The following is a 17,880-nucleotide window of genomic DNA, read 5'->3' as shown; positions in this document are numbered from 1 at the left end:
GTCAGTCAAAAGGTAAAGCCACCTAGCTTTGATTACAATACTCCAGAGCAGAAAACTCTTTTTTTTAACCAAATTATTTTCCATTTTTTCCCAAACCAAATCATTCTCTGGATCGGTTAAGACAGTCATAAATTTAAAACAAAGGTACTGTAATAAAATACTTAGGAAGGTATTCCATATAATCTAGCCCCATCTCAAAATCATTCCAATGAAGGCTACCTCCCAGGCAGCCAAGCATTTCAAGAAAACTCTCAAATTTATGATGGCAAAAAGATGTTTCCGCCCTCTTCTATTACAATCACCCCAAAACAAGAAAAGAAAAAAAGAAAAGGTAAGTCACAGTCAAGGAGAAAATATTCACAATAGATATATCTGATAAAGGATTTGTATCCAGAATATATAAGGAATGCTTACAAATCAGGAATAAAAAGGAAACACATTTTTTTAAAGCAGGCAAAAGAAGTTATATGAATAGCCAATAAACATATGAAAAGCTGTTCAATTATCATTAATTACCAGAGAAATGTAAATTAAAATACAATGAGGGACTTCCCTGGTCCAGTGGTTAAGATTCCGTGTTCCCAATGCAGGGGGCCTGGGTTCGATCCCTGGTCAGGAAACTAGATCTCCCGCACGCCGCAACTAAAGATCCCATAAGCCACAACTAAAGATCCCGCACGTGGCAATGAAGATCCCGCGTGCCACAACTAAGACTTGGTGCAGCCAAATAAATAAATATTTTTTAAAAAAAAACACGCACGAGACAAGCCAAACGTCCATGCTGGACGAATGGATAAACAAAACACGCTATATACGTAAAATGGAATATCATTCAGTCTTAAAAAAGAAGGAAGTTCTGATATATGTTACAACACAGATAAATCTTGAAGACATTATACTAAGTGAAATAAGACACAAAAGGACAAATCATGTATGATTCCACTTATATGAAGAATCTAGAATAGTCAAACTCACAGAGACAGAAAGTAGAACAGTGTTTGCCAGGGGTTGGGGGAGCAGGAAATGGGGTGTTACTATTTAATGGGAACAGAGTTTCAGTTTGGTATGATGAAAAAGTTCTAGAGATAGATGATGGTGATGGTTGCATAACAATGTGAGTGCACTCAATGCCACTGAACTGTACACTTAAAAATGGTTAAAATGATAAATTTTATGTATACTTTACCACAATAAAAAAAATATTAAATTGGGAAAAAACCAACAGAGGATACTACACCCACTAGTATGGATCAAAATTGAAAGCACCAAATGTGTATGACAATGTGAAGCAACTGGAACTCTCTTACACTGCTGATCGTGTAAAATGATACAAGCACTTTGGAAAAGAGTTTGGCAGTTTTTTACAATATTAAACACACACCTATGACCCAAAACTTCATTCCTAGGATTTACGCAGGAGAAATAAAAACATATATTCACAAAAAGACCTGTACACAAATGTACAAAGTACATTATCACAATATCTGAAAACTGGAAACAAGGAGAAGAGAGGAAACAAATTATGGTGTAATTATACAACAGAACACAACTGGACAATAAAAAGGAACAAACTACTTATGCTACAACGTAGATGATTCTCAAAAACTGAAAGAAGTCATACAGATACATTTATATGAGTCTATTTATAAGAATTTCTACAAGAGGCACTACTTTATAGTGAGAAAAATCAGAAGTGTTTGCCTATAGGGTGGAAAACTGACTAGAAAGAGGCACAGGGGCCTCTTTCTGTGCCTCTTGAAATGAAAATGTTCTCTGTTTTTACTGATGCAGTAGTTACAAGGATGTACACATCTATCAAAACTCACTGAATTGGGCATTTAACGTCTGTGCATTTTTATTGTATGTAAACTATATCTCAATAAGGAGGAAAAGTATATGTAGCCAACATAACCACTATATAATGCCACAGAATATTTAGCCATTCCTCCAATAAGATTAACTTCCTAGAAAGGTTTTCCATAAAACATAAAGATGAAAACTCACACATTGGACAGTTCCTACAAACATGTCTGTCAGGCATCTCATAAATGCCCAAAATAGAATTCTTGATTTCTTTAGCCCCACACTCAACATCCCCCAATTTGTTCCTTCCCAAGCTTTTCCCGTCTCAATAAATGGCACCAATATCCAGTACGCTGCTTAGGCAAAAAAAGAAAAAAAAAAAGAGTCAGGAGTCATCCTTGATTCCTTTCTTGTCCTTCATCCCATACTTTCAATTCATCAACAAATCCTATTGTCACAACCTCAAAGATAGGTCTATTTCTCTCCATCTCCACTACCACCTTCCTAGTCCAAGTCACCATCACCTCATAATTACAGGATACCTCTAACTAGTATCTCTGCTTCCACTTCTGCCTCTCCAATTCTTTCTCTACACCACAGCCAGAGCAAATTTTAAAATGTAAATCACTTGTCATGATTCTGCTTAACAACTTCCTTTCCATGGACTGTAGGCCCTACATGATCTGATTTCTGCTAACCTCTACAGACAGCTTCATCTCTCACCACTCCCTTCCCTCTGTTCTCCAGACACACTAACCTGCTTACTCTTCCTCAAACATGTCAAGTTTGTTCCCTCCAAAACTTTGCACCAGGTATTCTCAGAACACTCTTGCCCCAGCTCTATGAATGGCTAGTTCTACCTTTTCTTTCTGTTATCTGCTGAAATGTCACCACCCCAAAGAGGCCTTCCTTGGCTATCCAATTTAATGCAGCTACTCCCCATCACTCTCCAACACTTTGTTATGATTTCAAAATGACTCACCATATGAATTATCTTATTTGTTTATGTTGCATGTGTTACCCCACTAGAATGTAAGCTCCACGAGGGCAAGGGACCTTGTCTGTTTTGTTCTGCCTAGAATGGAAGAGGAACTCAATAAATATTAATCCAATCAATGAATGAATTAGATATAATAAATCTGACAGAAGTTAATCACTCAAAATCTAGAGTATCTAAATATTTATATCTAAATGCCTTGGCTCTCCTTGGAAATGGTTCTAAAAATGCAATATCCCTAAGCATATTCTATGCAAAATCCTATGTAAGATATGAAATCTAACACTGCCCTACACACAGAAGGAAGTCAGCAAACAGCAGATGAGTATATAAACATAACATACAATACTCAGTATAAAATGAAACACTGGCTTAGTGTTTCCCATGAAAAATAGAAAAGAAATAGAATAGCGTTTTAAACAGTTTTCAAATATTAATTTCAGAAATATACCTACATAAAACAGAGTCTAAAAAAGGAAAAATAGCTATATATATATATATATATATATATATATATATACATTTAAAGGAGCAAAAAAGGCACTCCTGTGGTTAAAAAAAAAAAAAAAGTATGTCTCATTAGAAACACAAAAACCTAAAGACAAACTCAGGTAGTTCTCTAGTATTGAACTGAGCAAGTATCACAAAACTGTGCTGACAAAACAGAAAATAAAAGAAACAATGCATTAGCAGGCTCATCCATAAATTTTTTTTTACATTTTATTATAGAAAATTTCAAACATATCCAAACATAGACAGAGCAGCATAATGAACCCCATATACCCATCACTGAGTTGCAACAGTTATCAATATATCTCAAAGAATTTAAGAGATCAGGTGAACTTCCAATGCAACACAATTTCCACAACACTGATGATGGTAAAAGGCACATAATAGACGATTTATACATATTTTCCCCTTCCTGATTGGCCTTTGTCTACTTAATGTCACAAAAGTATGAAATTCCTTTCCTATCATTTGTACTCCATCATAATCCTACTCTGATGCTTATTTTATTTTTGCCTTTTTCTTTTTTTTGGCCGCACCTCACAGCATGCCAGATCTTAGTTCCCCCACCAGGGATCAAACCCGTGCCCCCTGCAGTGGAAGTGCGGATTCTTAACCACTGGACCGCCAGGAAAGTCCCTGATACGTATTTTAGATAGATGCAGAATGAAGAGCTGTAATAAGAATTTTAGAAATACCAGAAATTAATCAGATGTGAAAAGACTTTTTACTTCTTCATTCAACATATATCTTTAAGACACTGATGTTATACATTCAAGTTTATATTATGTTAATAATAACTAGGGGCTTCCCTGGTGGTGCAGTGGTTAAGAATCTGCCTGCCAATGCAGGGGACACGGCTTCGAGCCCTGGTCCGGGAAGATCCCACATGCCGCGGAGCGGCTGGGCCCGTGTGCCACAATTACTGAGGCCCAGGCACCTAGAGCCCATGCTCCGCAACAAGAGAAGCCACCACAATGAGAAGCTCATGCACCGCAACGAAGAGCAGCCCCTGCTCGCTGCAGCTAGAGAAAGGCCGACGCAGCAACGAAGACCCAAAGCAGCCAAAAATAAATAAATAAAATAAATTTATTTTAAAAAATAATAATAACTAAATAGAATTTTAATAGTTTTAAAGAAAATTCCTTTATTCATTGAAAACAGCAAATCTAAAACAATTGGAGGGGCTTCCCTGGTGGCGCAGTGGTTGGGAATCCGCCTGCCAACACAGGGGACACAGGTTTGAGCCCTGGTCTGGGAAGATCCCAGGTGCCACGGAGCTACTAGGCCCGTGCGCCACATCTACTGAGCCTGCGCTCTGGAGCCCATGAGCCACAACTACTGAGCCCGCACGCCTAGAGCCCATGCTCCGCAACGGGAGAGGCCACCGCAATGAGAGGTCCGCACCCCGCAGCAAAGAGTGGCCCCCGCTTGCCACAGCTAGAGAAGGCCCGCATGCAGCAGTGAAGACCTAACACTGCCAAAAATTAATTGAATAAACAAACAAACAAATAAATAAAACAAGTGGAATGCCAACATCTGGGTTTCTAATCAGATGAACACACTAAGCGAGGAGGCTTCATCAATTACAGGGCTAACACCTTCATGTCAAAAGAAGAGCTACCACTGAAGATGATCTAGGAGCTACAAACAGACCAAAGTTTTTCTTTTTTCGGACACACTGTGTGGCTTGCGGATTTAGTTCCCGGACCAGTGATCGAACCCTTGCCCTCAGCAGTTAAAGTGCAGAGTCCTAACCACTGGACCACCAGGGAATTCCCAAGCAGACCAATCTTTGTTTTTTATCTTCTACGTTTCTATCATGGTATTACATAGATAATAAGTCTACATATTTTAAGTTTACAGCTCAATGAATTTTTACATATTAATTTACCCAAATAACCACCACTCATTCAAGACAATATTTTTTTTTTAACAAAGGCACCAAGACCTATTTTTTTTCCTTTTTTTTCCCGCAGTTGCATTTTTAATTAATTAATTTATTTATTTATTTATTTTTGGCTGTGTTGGGTCTTTGTTCCTGTGCGAGGGCTTTCTCTAGTTGTGGCAAGTGGGGGGCCACTCTTCATCGCGGTGCGCGGGCCTCTCACTGTTGCGGCCTCTCTTGTTGCGGAGCACAGGTTCCAGATGCGCAGGCTCAGTAGTTGTGGCTCACGGGCCTAATTGCTCCACGGCATGTGGGATCTTCCCAGACCAGGGCTCGAACCCGTGTCCCCTGCATTGGCAGGCAGATTCTCAACCACTGCGCCACCAGGGAAGCCCAATCAAGACAATATTTTGAACACTCCAGAAGGTTCCACTGTGTTCCCACAAAGGCAGCCATTATTCTGATATCTACCACAAAAGATTCATTTAGCCTGTTTTTGAACTTCATATAAATGGAATCATAAAGGTTCTCTTTTAAAGTGTCTGGATTCTTTTGCTCAATATTACATCTGTGAGATTCATCACTATGTAGTATTCTATTATATAACTATGCCTCAGTGTATTTATCCATTCTACTGCTGATAGACAGTTGGATTATTTCCAGTTTGGGGGCTATTATGAATAAAGAATTAAACATTTTTGTATATGTCTTTGTGGTGGACAAATGTACCCATTTATGCTGGGCATACCACACATAGGAGTAGCTATGGGATGATTTTGCTCAAATGCTATCAGGATTTCCAGACTACCGAATGCCACACTATGAGACTTTACTGAATCATTTCTCTCGTAAGAAGCCTTTAGATAACAAAGTCAGGTAGACCTAAACGGTCTTCCACCCATTGTGCAACTGAGGTAGTTGCCAAAATGATTCAAAAACAACTTGCCAATAACAGACCTACAAACTTCCATTTCATCTGCCCCATCACACAGAACTCACAGCATTCGGATCCAAGGAGCAATCCCTTGGTCTGCTAAGGACAATTAAATCAACAGTTATGGACGAGTGGTTAGTTATGGATTTCTGAAAAACTAGGTATTTTTCCACACATCTATGTAGAAAGGTGTTTGTAGAATCAAAAGCTTGGGAATGGCAGAGATCTTAAAAGAAAACATCTAGTACAACCCTAGTACTAAGTCCCTATCTTCCACAAAAGGCAACATAGTGAAGAGGGCATGGACTTCTGAAGTCAGACATTACAGGCCAGAATTACGAGCAAATTATCCTAATCTGAGTCTTAATCGTCTCACTATAAAATGGGAATTACAGTTGACCCTTGAACAACATGGGCTTGAATGGCACAGGTCCACTTAAACGCCAATTTTCTTTACTAAATACTACAGTACTACACGATGGGCGGTAGGTTGAATCTGAGATGCAGAACCGCAGATACAGAAGAACCAGGTATGTGGAGGGCCAACTACAGATTATACTCGAATTTTCAACTTTGCAGAGGGTTGGTGGCCCTAGCCCCAATAGTTCAAGAGTCAACTGTACACCAATTATACCACCACCTCATAGAACCACTGTGAAGATTAAATGAGATAATCTATACAGTTTCTACGATACAGCACATTTTATTTCAAATGTCTCTTTTTTTTTTTTTGGGCGCAGCTTGCAGGATCTTAGTTCCCTGACCAGGGATCAAACCTGTGCCCCCTGCAATGGAAGCACAGAGTCTTAACCACTGGACCACCAGGGAAGTCCCTCAGATATCTCCTTTTCACAGAAAGAATACTGGCCAGATAGGGGATTTGAGTTATGGTCCTAGAAAATCATACTGTGAGGGCCCCTCCCATCACACCTGAACAAAACTACAAGTTGGAATATATCCTTAGGGGTACACAAAGATATGCAAGCAAGGGAATCAATTTCCACCCTACTCTTTCATAAACCTGATCTGCCTAGATAACTGGATTATCAAATAAGGTTTTCAAGCATAAAATTTATTATTTTAAAACAGGGGTCAGAAAACTATGGCCCATGTACCAAATCTGGCCCACTACCAATAAAGTTGTATTGGAACACAACCACGCACAGCTGTTTGCTTATTGTCTGTGGCTGGTTTTGCACTACAATGGGAGAACTGAGTAGTACTGACAGAGACCACATGGCCCACAAAGCCTACCACCAGGTCCTTCACAGAAAAAGTTTGCTGACTCCTGTTTTAGGATAAAATTCTGTGGGAGAAGTAGAATGGATACAAGTTCAAAAAGAAAAAGGAAAAATATGAAATGGACAAATTCCCAGAAGGATACAATTACCAAAACTGACTCAAAAAGTAACAGAAAATCCGGATAGACCTATACCAAGTAAAGACACTGATTTAGTAATTTCAAATCTTCCTACAAAGAAAAGCCCAGGCCCAGAGGACTTCACTGGTAAACTCTATAAAACACATAGAAAGAAAGAATTAACAATTCTACATAAACTCTTTTAGAAAATAGAAGAAGAGGAACATGGCCCAACTCACTTTATGAGGGTAATTTTACTCTAATACTAAGGCCAGCCAAAGATATCATAAGAAAAGGAAACCTCAAACCAATATCCCTCATGAACACAGAGATGTTCACAAAAATTCTTAATATTAGCAAATTGAATTCAGCAACATATAAAAAGTATTATACACCACGACTCAATGGGATTCATTCCAGGAACACAAGATTGGCTTAACATCTGAAAATCAAGTAATGTAATACACCATTTATACATATCCATATCTTAGAGGGCTTTTTTAATATAAAAAAAAGGTTATCTGAGGACTTCCCTGGTGGTCCAGTGGTTAAGACTCCACGCTCCCAATGCAGGGGGCCCAGGTTCGATCCCTGGTCAGGGAACTAGATCCCGCGTGCCACAACCAAGAGCCCGCAGGCCACAACTAAAGATCATCCAGGCCGCAACGAAGATCCTGCGTGCCACAACTAAGACCCAGCGCAGCCAAATAAATAAATATTTTAAAAAATAAATATATCTGTATATTTTAAAAACATCAAATTGCTATTACACTTAGAAACTTTGTATTTATTTTTAAAAAGTCAATATTTACAACCTGTCAGAAATTACATCCTAGGGACTTCCCTGGTGGCGCAGTGGTTAAGAATCTGCCTGCCAAGGCAGCAGACATGGGTTCGATCCCTGGTCCAGGAAGATCCCACATGCCGCAGAGCACTAAGCCTGTGCGCCACAACTACTGAGCCTGCACTCTAGAGCCCGCAAGCCACAGCTACTGAGCCCATGTGTCATAACTACTGAAGCCCGCAGGCCTAGAGCCCATGCTCCACAACGAGAGAAGCCACCACAATGAGAAGCCCGCACACCACAACGAAGACTAGCCCCCACTCCCCACAACTAGAGAAAGCCCACGCACAGCAACAAAGACCCAACGCAGCCATAAATAAATAAATAAATTTAAAAAAGAAAAAAAAAAAGAAATTACATCCTAAACTATTTAAAATTAAATATTTAGACTACTTAAATTTCTGATGACCCTTCCATTTCATTAAACGGCACTGGGCAAATCTTGAGATTACCCAGATGATACTTTCTCTCTTCACTTCATAAAGGCAACAAATTGATAAGCACACTCTCTAGATAAGGCTTCAAATACACACTGTGTATAAAGAAAGTGACAGAGCCTCAACACTGATCACCAAAATCCCAGCTGTAAATTGTGTCCACAAATCAAATCCCTACAGACATAGATGCTCAAAGTCATGACATCATCTAATTTTACCACTATATGGCAAATCCCCCCCATCTCACCCACCAGGTCATCGGAAAAGACTCAAACACCTTGCCAAAATTCAGACACATTATCACTATGAATACTGCACTCCTGTGAGATACCGATGTGGATGTCCTGCCCTGTTGTTCTGGCTGAAGAACTCTAGTAACCCTGCTCCTCTGGTTGATAAGAACAGAAAAATGACATATTTTCCACCTTGCATTACTTACAGAATCTCAGGAATCTCAAGAATCTTAATTAAACATTTTCTAGTCCAATGTTTTTCAAACTACAGGTCTTTAGCAGTCAAACCCATTACAGGTCAGAATCAATTTAGTGAGATGCAATCAACTTTTTTTTTCTTTTAATGAAATAGAAAATGTCAGAGGGCATCATATATAGAAAGGGTAAACTTTTGTTTCCTGTGTGTGTACACACTCTGTGCATGCAGGGGTCACACAGGGTCAGCATGTAAAATACATTAACTGTGGGTCACAGGTCAAAAAGTTTGCGAGACACTCTGCTAGTCCCACAGCCCTGACCCCTCAAGAAAGCTCCACCAAAAATTTCTTAGCAATCAAAAAGTTATGTTACGGCGTGGGGGGGGGGATGAATTGGGAGATTGGGATTGACATACATACACTAATATGTATAAAATAGATAACTAATAAGAACCTGGTGTATAAAAAAATAAAATAAAATTCAGAAATTCAAAAAAAAATTTTTTTAAGTTATGTTATTTTTAACCATCTCCGTTTCATACAGAGAAACCAAAAAATAGGAATTCTGTGTTCAGTACACTTTATCTGCCATTCATAAAAAAAGCCTGGAATCTATCTGAGGTTTCCAATTGAAACAGTGACCTGCTCAGGGACAGTCACTTACGTTTTGATGGGATTGAGACAGACCACAGACTGAAATCAGTTTAGCCTGTGGCTAGGAAACAGAACAAAAACCATTCTGGGTCTCGAGTTCCTCACCTGTAACCACAGGAGAAGATTGTTAGGACTCTTAGCTCCGGAATTGGGAGGTTTACTGACAACCAACTGGCCAAGCAGGTGAAGACTATGCCTCCCTCACACCAAAACACTTGAACTTGAACCATTTAACAAGTCAATTACTGATCAATTCACCTAATATCGCACAAAGAGTACTGATAATAAGAAGCTAAGACTTTCACCAACTGCAGTAATCAAGGGGAAGTCCCCAGGATTCAGCAGAAGCTGCACCCTAGCAGGTATCATTATTTCTCAGCCACCATTCCCTCTCAGAGTCCAGTTCACCTCTGTCCTCCAGCTATCAGTCATGGATGTGGCACTCGCTCTCTTCCCTGCCACCGTACTTCATTGTGCAAAAGGAAACTGAAGCAGGGAGCAATGAGTGGGCGGGCTGCAGGAGCCATCAACAAGGCTAAACTAAGAGCCTAGGCGGCTAATGCCTCACACCTCCCACAATTCCTAGACTATTTAGAATCCCACTCCCCTCGGCCTCCCACCTCAAACCATACCCCGGAGGCAAGCCCTAGTAATGGGCCCCCTGCGCACCCGAAGCGGCCCCCAGCTCGTGCCCGCCTCTAAAAAGGTCTGCAAGGCCTGGAACCACGAAGCCTAAAAGTAAAGCCTCCTGGCAACCCCGGAAGCCCCCTCCCACGAGCGCCCACTAGCCACCCGCCTCCCCCTCGCTCCCACCTCCACGCCGCCGGGCCTGCGCCTCCTGCGCACACCACACCAACACGGCCCTGAAACACCGCAGGACCCGGAGACCACAGGGCTTCTCCACATCCACCCCAACAGCCGCGGCCGCCGCCAGAAGCGCCCGCGACTCCACGCCGCCGCCGTGAGGTCACTTCCGGCGCGACGCCTCGGAAACCGAAGGGCCGGCCGCTGAGGGGCGGGGCGCTCGAGAAATTTGAGAGTTTGGGAAGAGCACTGCCAGGGTCAGCTCTGTGGCCTTCCGGAACCGCACCTGCTATCCATTTTGCATTCCCAGCCTTCTTATATCGGGTGGAGTCTGGGTTCGAGCTGGAGTTCTGTCCCCACTCCCCGGCTCAGATGCATGGGGGAGCTCCCCTCTCTTGCGTAGTCTTTTTTTTTTTTCTATCATGTTTAGATGAAGTTTATTTTTTATGATTGAAACATTTTTTTAAACATCTTTATTGGAGTATAATCGCTTTACAATGGTGTGTTAGTTTCTGCTTTATAACAAAGTGAATCAGTTATACATATACATATGTTCCCATATCTCTTCCCTCTTGCATCTCCCTCCCTCCCACCCTCCCTATCCCACCCCTCTAGGTGGTCACAAAGCACTGAGCTGATCTCCCTGTGCTATGCGGTTGCTTCCCACTAGCTATCTATTTTACGTTTGGTAGTGTATATATGTCCATGCCACTCTCACTTTGTCATATCTTACCCTTCCCCCTCCCCGTATCCTCAAGTCCATTCTCTAGTAGGTCTGTGTCTTTATTCCTGTCTTGCCACTAGGTTCTTCATGACCTTTTTTTTCCCCTTAGATTCCATATATATGTGTTAGCATACTGTGTTTTTCTCTTTCTGACTTCACTCTGTATGACAGACTCTAACTCCATCCACCTCACTACAAATAACTCCATTTCATTTCTTTTTATGGCTGAGTAATATTCCATTGTATATATGTGCCACATCTTCTTTATCCATTCATCCGATGATAGACACTTAGGTTGCTTCCATGTCCTGGCTATTGTAAATAGAGCTGCAATGAACATTTTGGTACAAGCTCTGGCTTTCCCTCCAGTCCCTCTTGGGCTAATCGCAGAACCAGAGTGGAAGACTTAGGCGTGGAGGGCGCCTGGTCACGTGGCCCCATCCTTGATCAGTTGCAGCTGTGGGGTGCAATTAGTAGGCCCCTGTGATGGATTAAAGGAAACAAAAAATTCCCTTCGTGGTTGATCTTCAAAGTTTATCAGCTTCAGCTCGTTTTTGGCCTAGTGTCAGCCAGTCTGTGCTTGACTGCATTCCACCATCCCCACCCCCAGTACTCGGTACACAGGAAAGTGCCACTCTCCTTCCCGTGGCATTTTAGAGTCTTGGTAGTCTTGATTTTGGAAAGAGCAGGCATTTAAGGCCAAGATTGAGTGTAATGAGGAATTTTGGAGTTTGAGTTTGCACGGTTATCTTGAAGCGAATTTGCAAGGTTATCTTGAAGCCTGACACCTGGTTTAGGAACCACTGCTTGTCAGGCAGCATAGAGTAGGGCTGTGGTTCCAAATTTGGCTCTGCAAAATCAGTTTAAGAACTTTAAAATTTTTTTCTCTTTTCAGGAACTCTCCCTTCCCTTCCTCCATCACTAGAGATTCCATTTTAGTAAGTCTGGGGGGACCGTGGCATCTATTATTTTAAAGGTTCCTTCCAGTCAATTCTTAGCACACCCCAGGTTTGGGAACCATTGGTGTATCAGACTCAGAGTTGAATCCTTGCTCTACCTTTTCTTTTTAGGTATTATTATTATTTTACAAACGAGCTGTGCAACTCTGGAGATAATAGCTAACAAAGTTGCTGTGAAATTAAATGAGATAATGTGCGCCTGAGCATGATTGATAGTCCAAAAAAAAGGTGGTTAATTCTCTTATGCCTCCCTTTGGTTCTGTGGTTCTATAGTCCACTCCAAATGATTTTTTAAACTCACAGGAGAGATTGGAGACCTTCAAGATGGCAGAGGAGTAAGACGTGGAGATCACCTTCCTCCCCACAAATACATCAGAAATATACCTACATGTGGAACAACTCCTACAGAACACCTACTGAACACTGGTGGAAGACCTCAGACTTCCCAAAAGATATATATTTATAGCTTTGCTTTTACCATTTGTCCTAGGGTTCTGTCTGTCCTTTTTTTTTTTTTTTTAGTACAGTTTTTAGCACTTGTTATCATTGGTGGATTTGTTTTTTGCTTTGGTTGCCCTCTTCTTTTTTTATTACTTTTTAATTTTTAATAATTTTTAATTTTTTATTTTAATAACTTTATTTTATTTCTATCTTTCTTTTTTTCTCCCTTTTCTTGTGAGCCATGTGTCTGACAGGGTCTTGGTGCTCCAGCCGGGTGTAAAGCTGTGCCTCTGAGGTGGGAGAGCCAAGTTCAGGACATTGGTCCACCAGAGACCTCCTGGCTCCAAGTAATATCAAAAGGCAAAAGCTCTCCCAGAGATCACCATCTCAACGCTAAGACCCAGCTCCACTCAAGGACCAGCAAGCTACAGTGCTGGACACCTTATGCCAAACAACTAGCAAGACAGGAACACAACCCCACCCATTAGCAGAGAGGCTGCCTAAAATCATAATAAGGTCACAGACGCCCCAAAATACACCACCGGACGCAGCCCTGCCCACCAGAAAGACAAGATCCAGCCTCATCCATCAGAACACAGGCACTAGTCTCCTCCACCAGGAAGCCTACACAACCCGCTGAACCAACCTGAGCCACTGGGTGCAGACACAAAAAACAATGGGAACTATGAACCTGCAGCCTGCAAAAAGGAGACCCCCAAACACAGTGAGTTACGCAAAATGAGAAGACAGAGAAACACACAGCATATGAAGGAACAAGGTAAAAATCCACCAGACCAAAGAAATGAAGAGGAAATAGGCAGTCTACCTGAAAAAGAATTCAGAGCAATGTTAGTAAAGATGATCCAAAATCTTGGAAATAGAATGGAGAAAATTCAAGAAACGTTTAACAAGGACCTAGAAGAACCAAAGAGCAAACAAACAATGATGAACAACACAATAAATGAAATTAAAAGTTCTCTAGAAGGAATCAATAGCAGAATAACTGAGGCAGAAGAATGGATAAGTGACTGGAAGATGAAATAGTGGAAATAACTACTGCAGAGCAGAATAAAGAAAAAAGAATGAAAAGAATTGAGGACAGTCTCAGAGACCTCTGGGACAACATTAAACGCACCAACATTTGAAGTATAGGGATCCCAGAAGAAGAGGAGAAAAAGAAAGGGACTGAGAAAATATTTGAAGAGATTATAGTTGAAAACTTCGCTTATATGGGAAAGGAAACAGTCAATCAAGTCCAGGAAGCGCAGAGAGTCCCATACAGGATAAATCCAAGGAGAAACATGGCAAGACACATATATATTTTTTTTTAATGAAAGCTTCTTTCTTTCTTTCTTTCTTTCTTTCTTTCTTTCTTTCTTTCTTTCTTTTTGGCTGTGTTGGGTCTTCGTTTCTGTGCGAGGGCTTTCTCTAGTTGCGGCGAGCGGGGGCCACTCTTCATCGCGGTGCGTGGGCCTCTCACTGTCGCGGCCTCTCTTGTTGCAGAGCACAAGCTCCAGACGCGCAGGCTCAGTAGTTGTGGCTCACGGGCCTAGTTGCTCCGCGGCATGTGGGATCTTCCCAGACCAGGGCTCGAACCCGTGTCCCCTGCATTGGCAGGCAGATTCTCAACCACTGCGCCACCAGGGAAGCCCGGCAAGACACATATTAATAAAACTATCAAAAATTAAATACAAAGAAAAAATATTAAAAGCAGCAAGGAAAAATCAGCAAATAACACACAAGGAAATCCCCATTAGGTTAACAGCTGATCTTTCAGCAGGAACTCTGCAAGCCAGAAGGGAGTGGCAGGACATATTTAAAGTGATGAAAGGGGAAAACCTACAACCAAGATTACTCTACCCAGCAAGGATCTCATTCAGATTCAACGGAGAAATTAAAACCTTTACAGACAAGCAAAAGCTAAGAGAATTCAGCACCACCAAACCAGCTTTACAACAAATGCTAAAGGAACTTCTCTAGGCAGGAAACACAAGAGAAGGAAAAGACCTACAATAACAAACCCAAAACAATTAAGAAAATGGTAATAGGAACATACATATCGATAACTAACTTAAATGTAAATGGATTAAATGCTCCAACCAAAAGACATAGACTGGCTGAATGGATACAAAAATAAGACCCGTATATATGCTGTCTACAAGAGACCCACTTCAGACCTAGGGACACATACAGACTGAAAGTGAGGGGATGGAAAAAGATATTCCATGCAAATGGAAATCAAAAGAAAGCTGGAGTAGCAATTCTTATATCAGACAAAATAGACTTTAAAATAGAGACTATTACAAGAGACAAAGAAGGACACTACATAATGATCCAAGAAGACGATATAACATTTGTAAATATGCACCCAACATAGGAGCACCTCAATACATAAGGCAAATGCTAACAGCCATAAAAGGGGAAATTGACAGTAACACAATCATAGTAAGGGACTTTAACACCCCACTTTCACCAAGGGACAGATCATCCAAAATGAAAATAAATAAGGAAACACAAGCTTTAAATGATACATTAAACAAGATGGACTTAATTGATATTTATAGGACATTCCATCCAAAAACAACAGAATACACTTTCTTCTCAAGTGCTCATGGAACATTCTCCAGTATAGATCATATCTTGGGTCACAAATCAAGCCTTGGTAAATTTAAGAAAATTGAAATTGTTTCAAGTATCTTTTCCAACCACAATGCTATGAGACTAGATATCAATTACAGAAAAAAATCTGTAAAAAATACAAACACATGGAGGCTAAACAATACACTACTAAATAACCAAGAGATCACTGAAGAAATCAAAGAGGAAATTTAAAAATACCTAGAAACAAATGACAATGAAAACACAACCCAAAACCTATGGGATGCAGCAAAAGCAGTTCTAAGAGGGAAGTTTATAGCCATACAACCCTACCTCAAGAAACAAGAAAGATCTCAAATAAATAACCTAAAGCAATTACACCTAAAGCAATTAGAAAAAGAACAAAAAAACCCCAAAGTTAGCAGAAGGAAAGAAATCATAAATATCAGATCAGAAATAAATGAAAAAGAAATGAAGAAAACGATAGCAAAGATCAATAAAACTAAAAGCTGGTTCTCTGAGAAGATAAACACAACTGATAAACCATTAGCCAGACTCAGCAAGAAAAAAAGGGAGAAGACTCAAATCAATAGAATTAGAAATGAAAAAGAAGTAACAACTGACACTGCAGAAATACAAAGGATCATGAGAGATTACTACAAGCAATGACATGCCAATAAAATGGACAACCTGGAAGAAATGGACAAATTCTTAGAAAAGCACAACCTTCTGAGACTGAACCAGGAAGAAATAGAAAATATAAACAGACCAGTCACAAGCACTGAAATTGAGACTGTGATTAAAAATCTTCCAACAAACAAAAACGCAGGACCGGATGGCTTCACAGGCGAATTCTATCAAACATTTAGAGAAGAGCTAACACTTATCCTTCTCAAACTCTTCCAAAATATAGCAGAGGGAGGAACACTCCCAAATTCATTCTACGAGGCCACCATCACCCTGATACCAAAACCAGACAAAAATGTTACAAAGAAAGAAAACTACAGGCCAATATCACTTATGAACATAGATGCAAAAATTCTCAACAAAATACTAACAAACAGAATCCAACAGCACATTAAAAGGATCAGATAACATGATCAAGTGGGGTTTATCCCAGGAATGCAAGGATTCTTCAATATATGCAAATCTATCAATGTGATAAACCATATTAACAAACTGAAGGAGAAAAACCATATGATCATCTCAATAGATGCAGAAAAAAGCTTTCGACAAAATTCAACACCCATTTATGGTAAAAACCCTCCAGAAAGTAGGCATAGAGGGAACTTACCTCAACATAATAAAGGCCATATATGACAAACCCACAGCCAACCTCGTTCTCAATGGTGAAAAACTGAAACCATTCCCTCTAAGATCAGGAACAAGACAAGGTTGTCCACTCTCACCACTATTATTCAACATAGTTTTGGAAGTTTTAGCCACAGCAATCAGAGAGGAAAAAGAAATAAAAGGAATCCAAATTGGAAAAGAAGAAGTAAAACTGTCACTGTTTGCAGATGACATGATACTATGCATAGAGAATCCTAAAGATGCTACCAGAAAACTACTAGAGCTCATCAATGAATTTGGTGAAGTAGCAGGATACAAAATTAATGCACAGAAATCTCTTGCATTCCTATACACTAATGATGAAAAATCTGAAAGAGAAATTAAGGAAACACTCCCATTTACCACTGCAACAAAAAGAATAAAATACCTAGAATAAACCTACCTCAGGAGACAAAAGACCTGTATGCAGAAAACTATAAGACACTGATGCAAGAAATTAATGATGATACCAACAGATGGAGAGATATACCATGTTCTTGGATTGGAAGAATCAATATTGTGAAAATGACTATACTACCCAAAGCAATCTACAGATTCAATGCAATCCCTATCAAATTACCAATGGCAATTTTTACGAAATTAGAACAAATAATCATAAAATTTGTATGGAGACAAAAAAGACCCCGAATAGCCAAAGCAGTCTTGAGGGGAAAAAACGGAGCTGGAGGAATCAGACTCCCTGACTTCAGACTATACTACAAAGCTACAGTAATCAAGACAATATGGTACTGGCACAAAAACAGAAACACAGATCAATGGAACAGGATAGAAAGCCCAGAGATAAACCCACACACCTATGGTCAACTAATCTATGACAAAGGAGGCGAGGATATACAATGGAGAAAAGACAGTCTCTTCAATAAGTGGTGCTGGGAAAACTGGACAGCTACATGTAAAAGAATGAAATTAGAACACTCCCTAACACCATACACAAAAATAAACTCAAAATGGATTAGAGACCTAAATGTAAGACTGGACACTATAAAACTCTTAGAGGAAAACATAGGAAGAACACTCTTTGACATAAATCACAGCAAGATCTTTTTTGATCTACCTCCTACAGTAATGGAAATAAAAACAAAAATAAACAAATGGGACCTAATGAAACTTCAAAGCTTTTGCATAGCAAAGGAAACCATAAACAAGA

The 17,880-nt window shown here is 40.2% G+C and overlaps 1 protein-coding gene and 1 non-coding gene across 4 annotated transcripts in view; one reads left to right on the top strand and one right to left on the bottom strand.

Moving 5' to 3' along the window:
• EDC3 (enhancer of mRNA decapping 3) overlaps positions 1-10,810 on the bottom strand; it is a 53,217-nt gene extending 42,407 nt beyond the window's left edge. Inside the window, exons 1-2 of one of the 3 annotated variants that reach the window (XM_057543581.1) lie at positions 10,668-10,810; positions 9,865-9,959 (exon numbers count right to left, since the gene is read on the bottom strand). The gene's annotated coding sequence lies outside the window, so the exon portion shown is untranslated. Of the gene's footprint in view, positions 1-2,785; positions 2,879-9,864; positions 9,960-10,667 lie in introns of all 3 variants that reach the window. The other 2 variants (XM_057543579.1, XM_028162718.2) reach the window with 2 other exon arrangements.
• On the top strand, positions 8,020-8,092 carry TRNAW-CCA (transfer RNA tryptophan (anticodon CCA)). The gene has a single exon. It is a non-coding gene; the product is annotated as a tRNA-Trp (tRNA).
• Positions 10,811-17,880: the final 7,070 nt, after the last annotated feature.

The sequence above is a fragment of the Balaenoptera acutorostrata genome, chromosome 3, assembly GCF_949987535.1.
Source record: "Balaenoptera acutorostrata chromosome 3, mBalAcu1.1, whole genome shotgun sequence".
Classification (NCBI taxonomy): Eukaryota; Metazoa; Chordata; class Mammalia; order Artiodactyla; family Balaenopteridae; genus Balaenoptera; species Balaenoptera acutorostrata.
The sequence above is the reverse complement of the archived record's forward strand: the minus strand, read 5'-3'. Positions and strand labels throughout refer to the sequence as shown.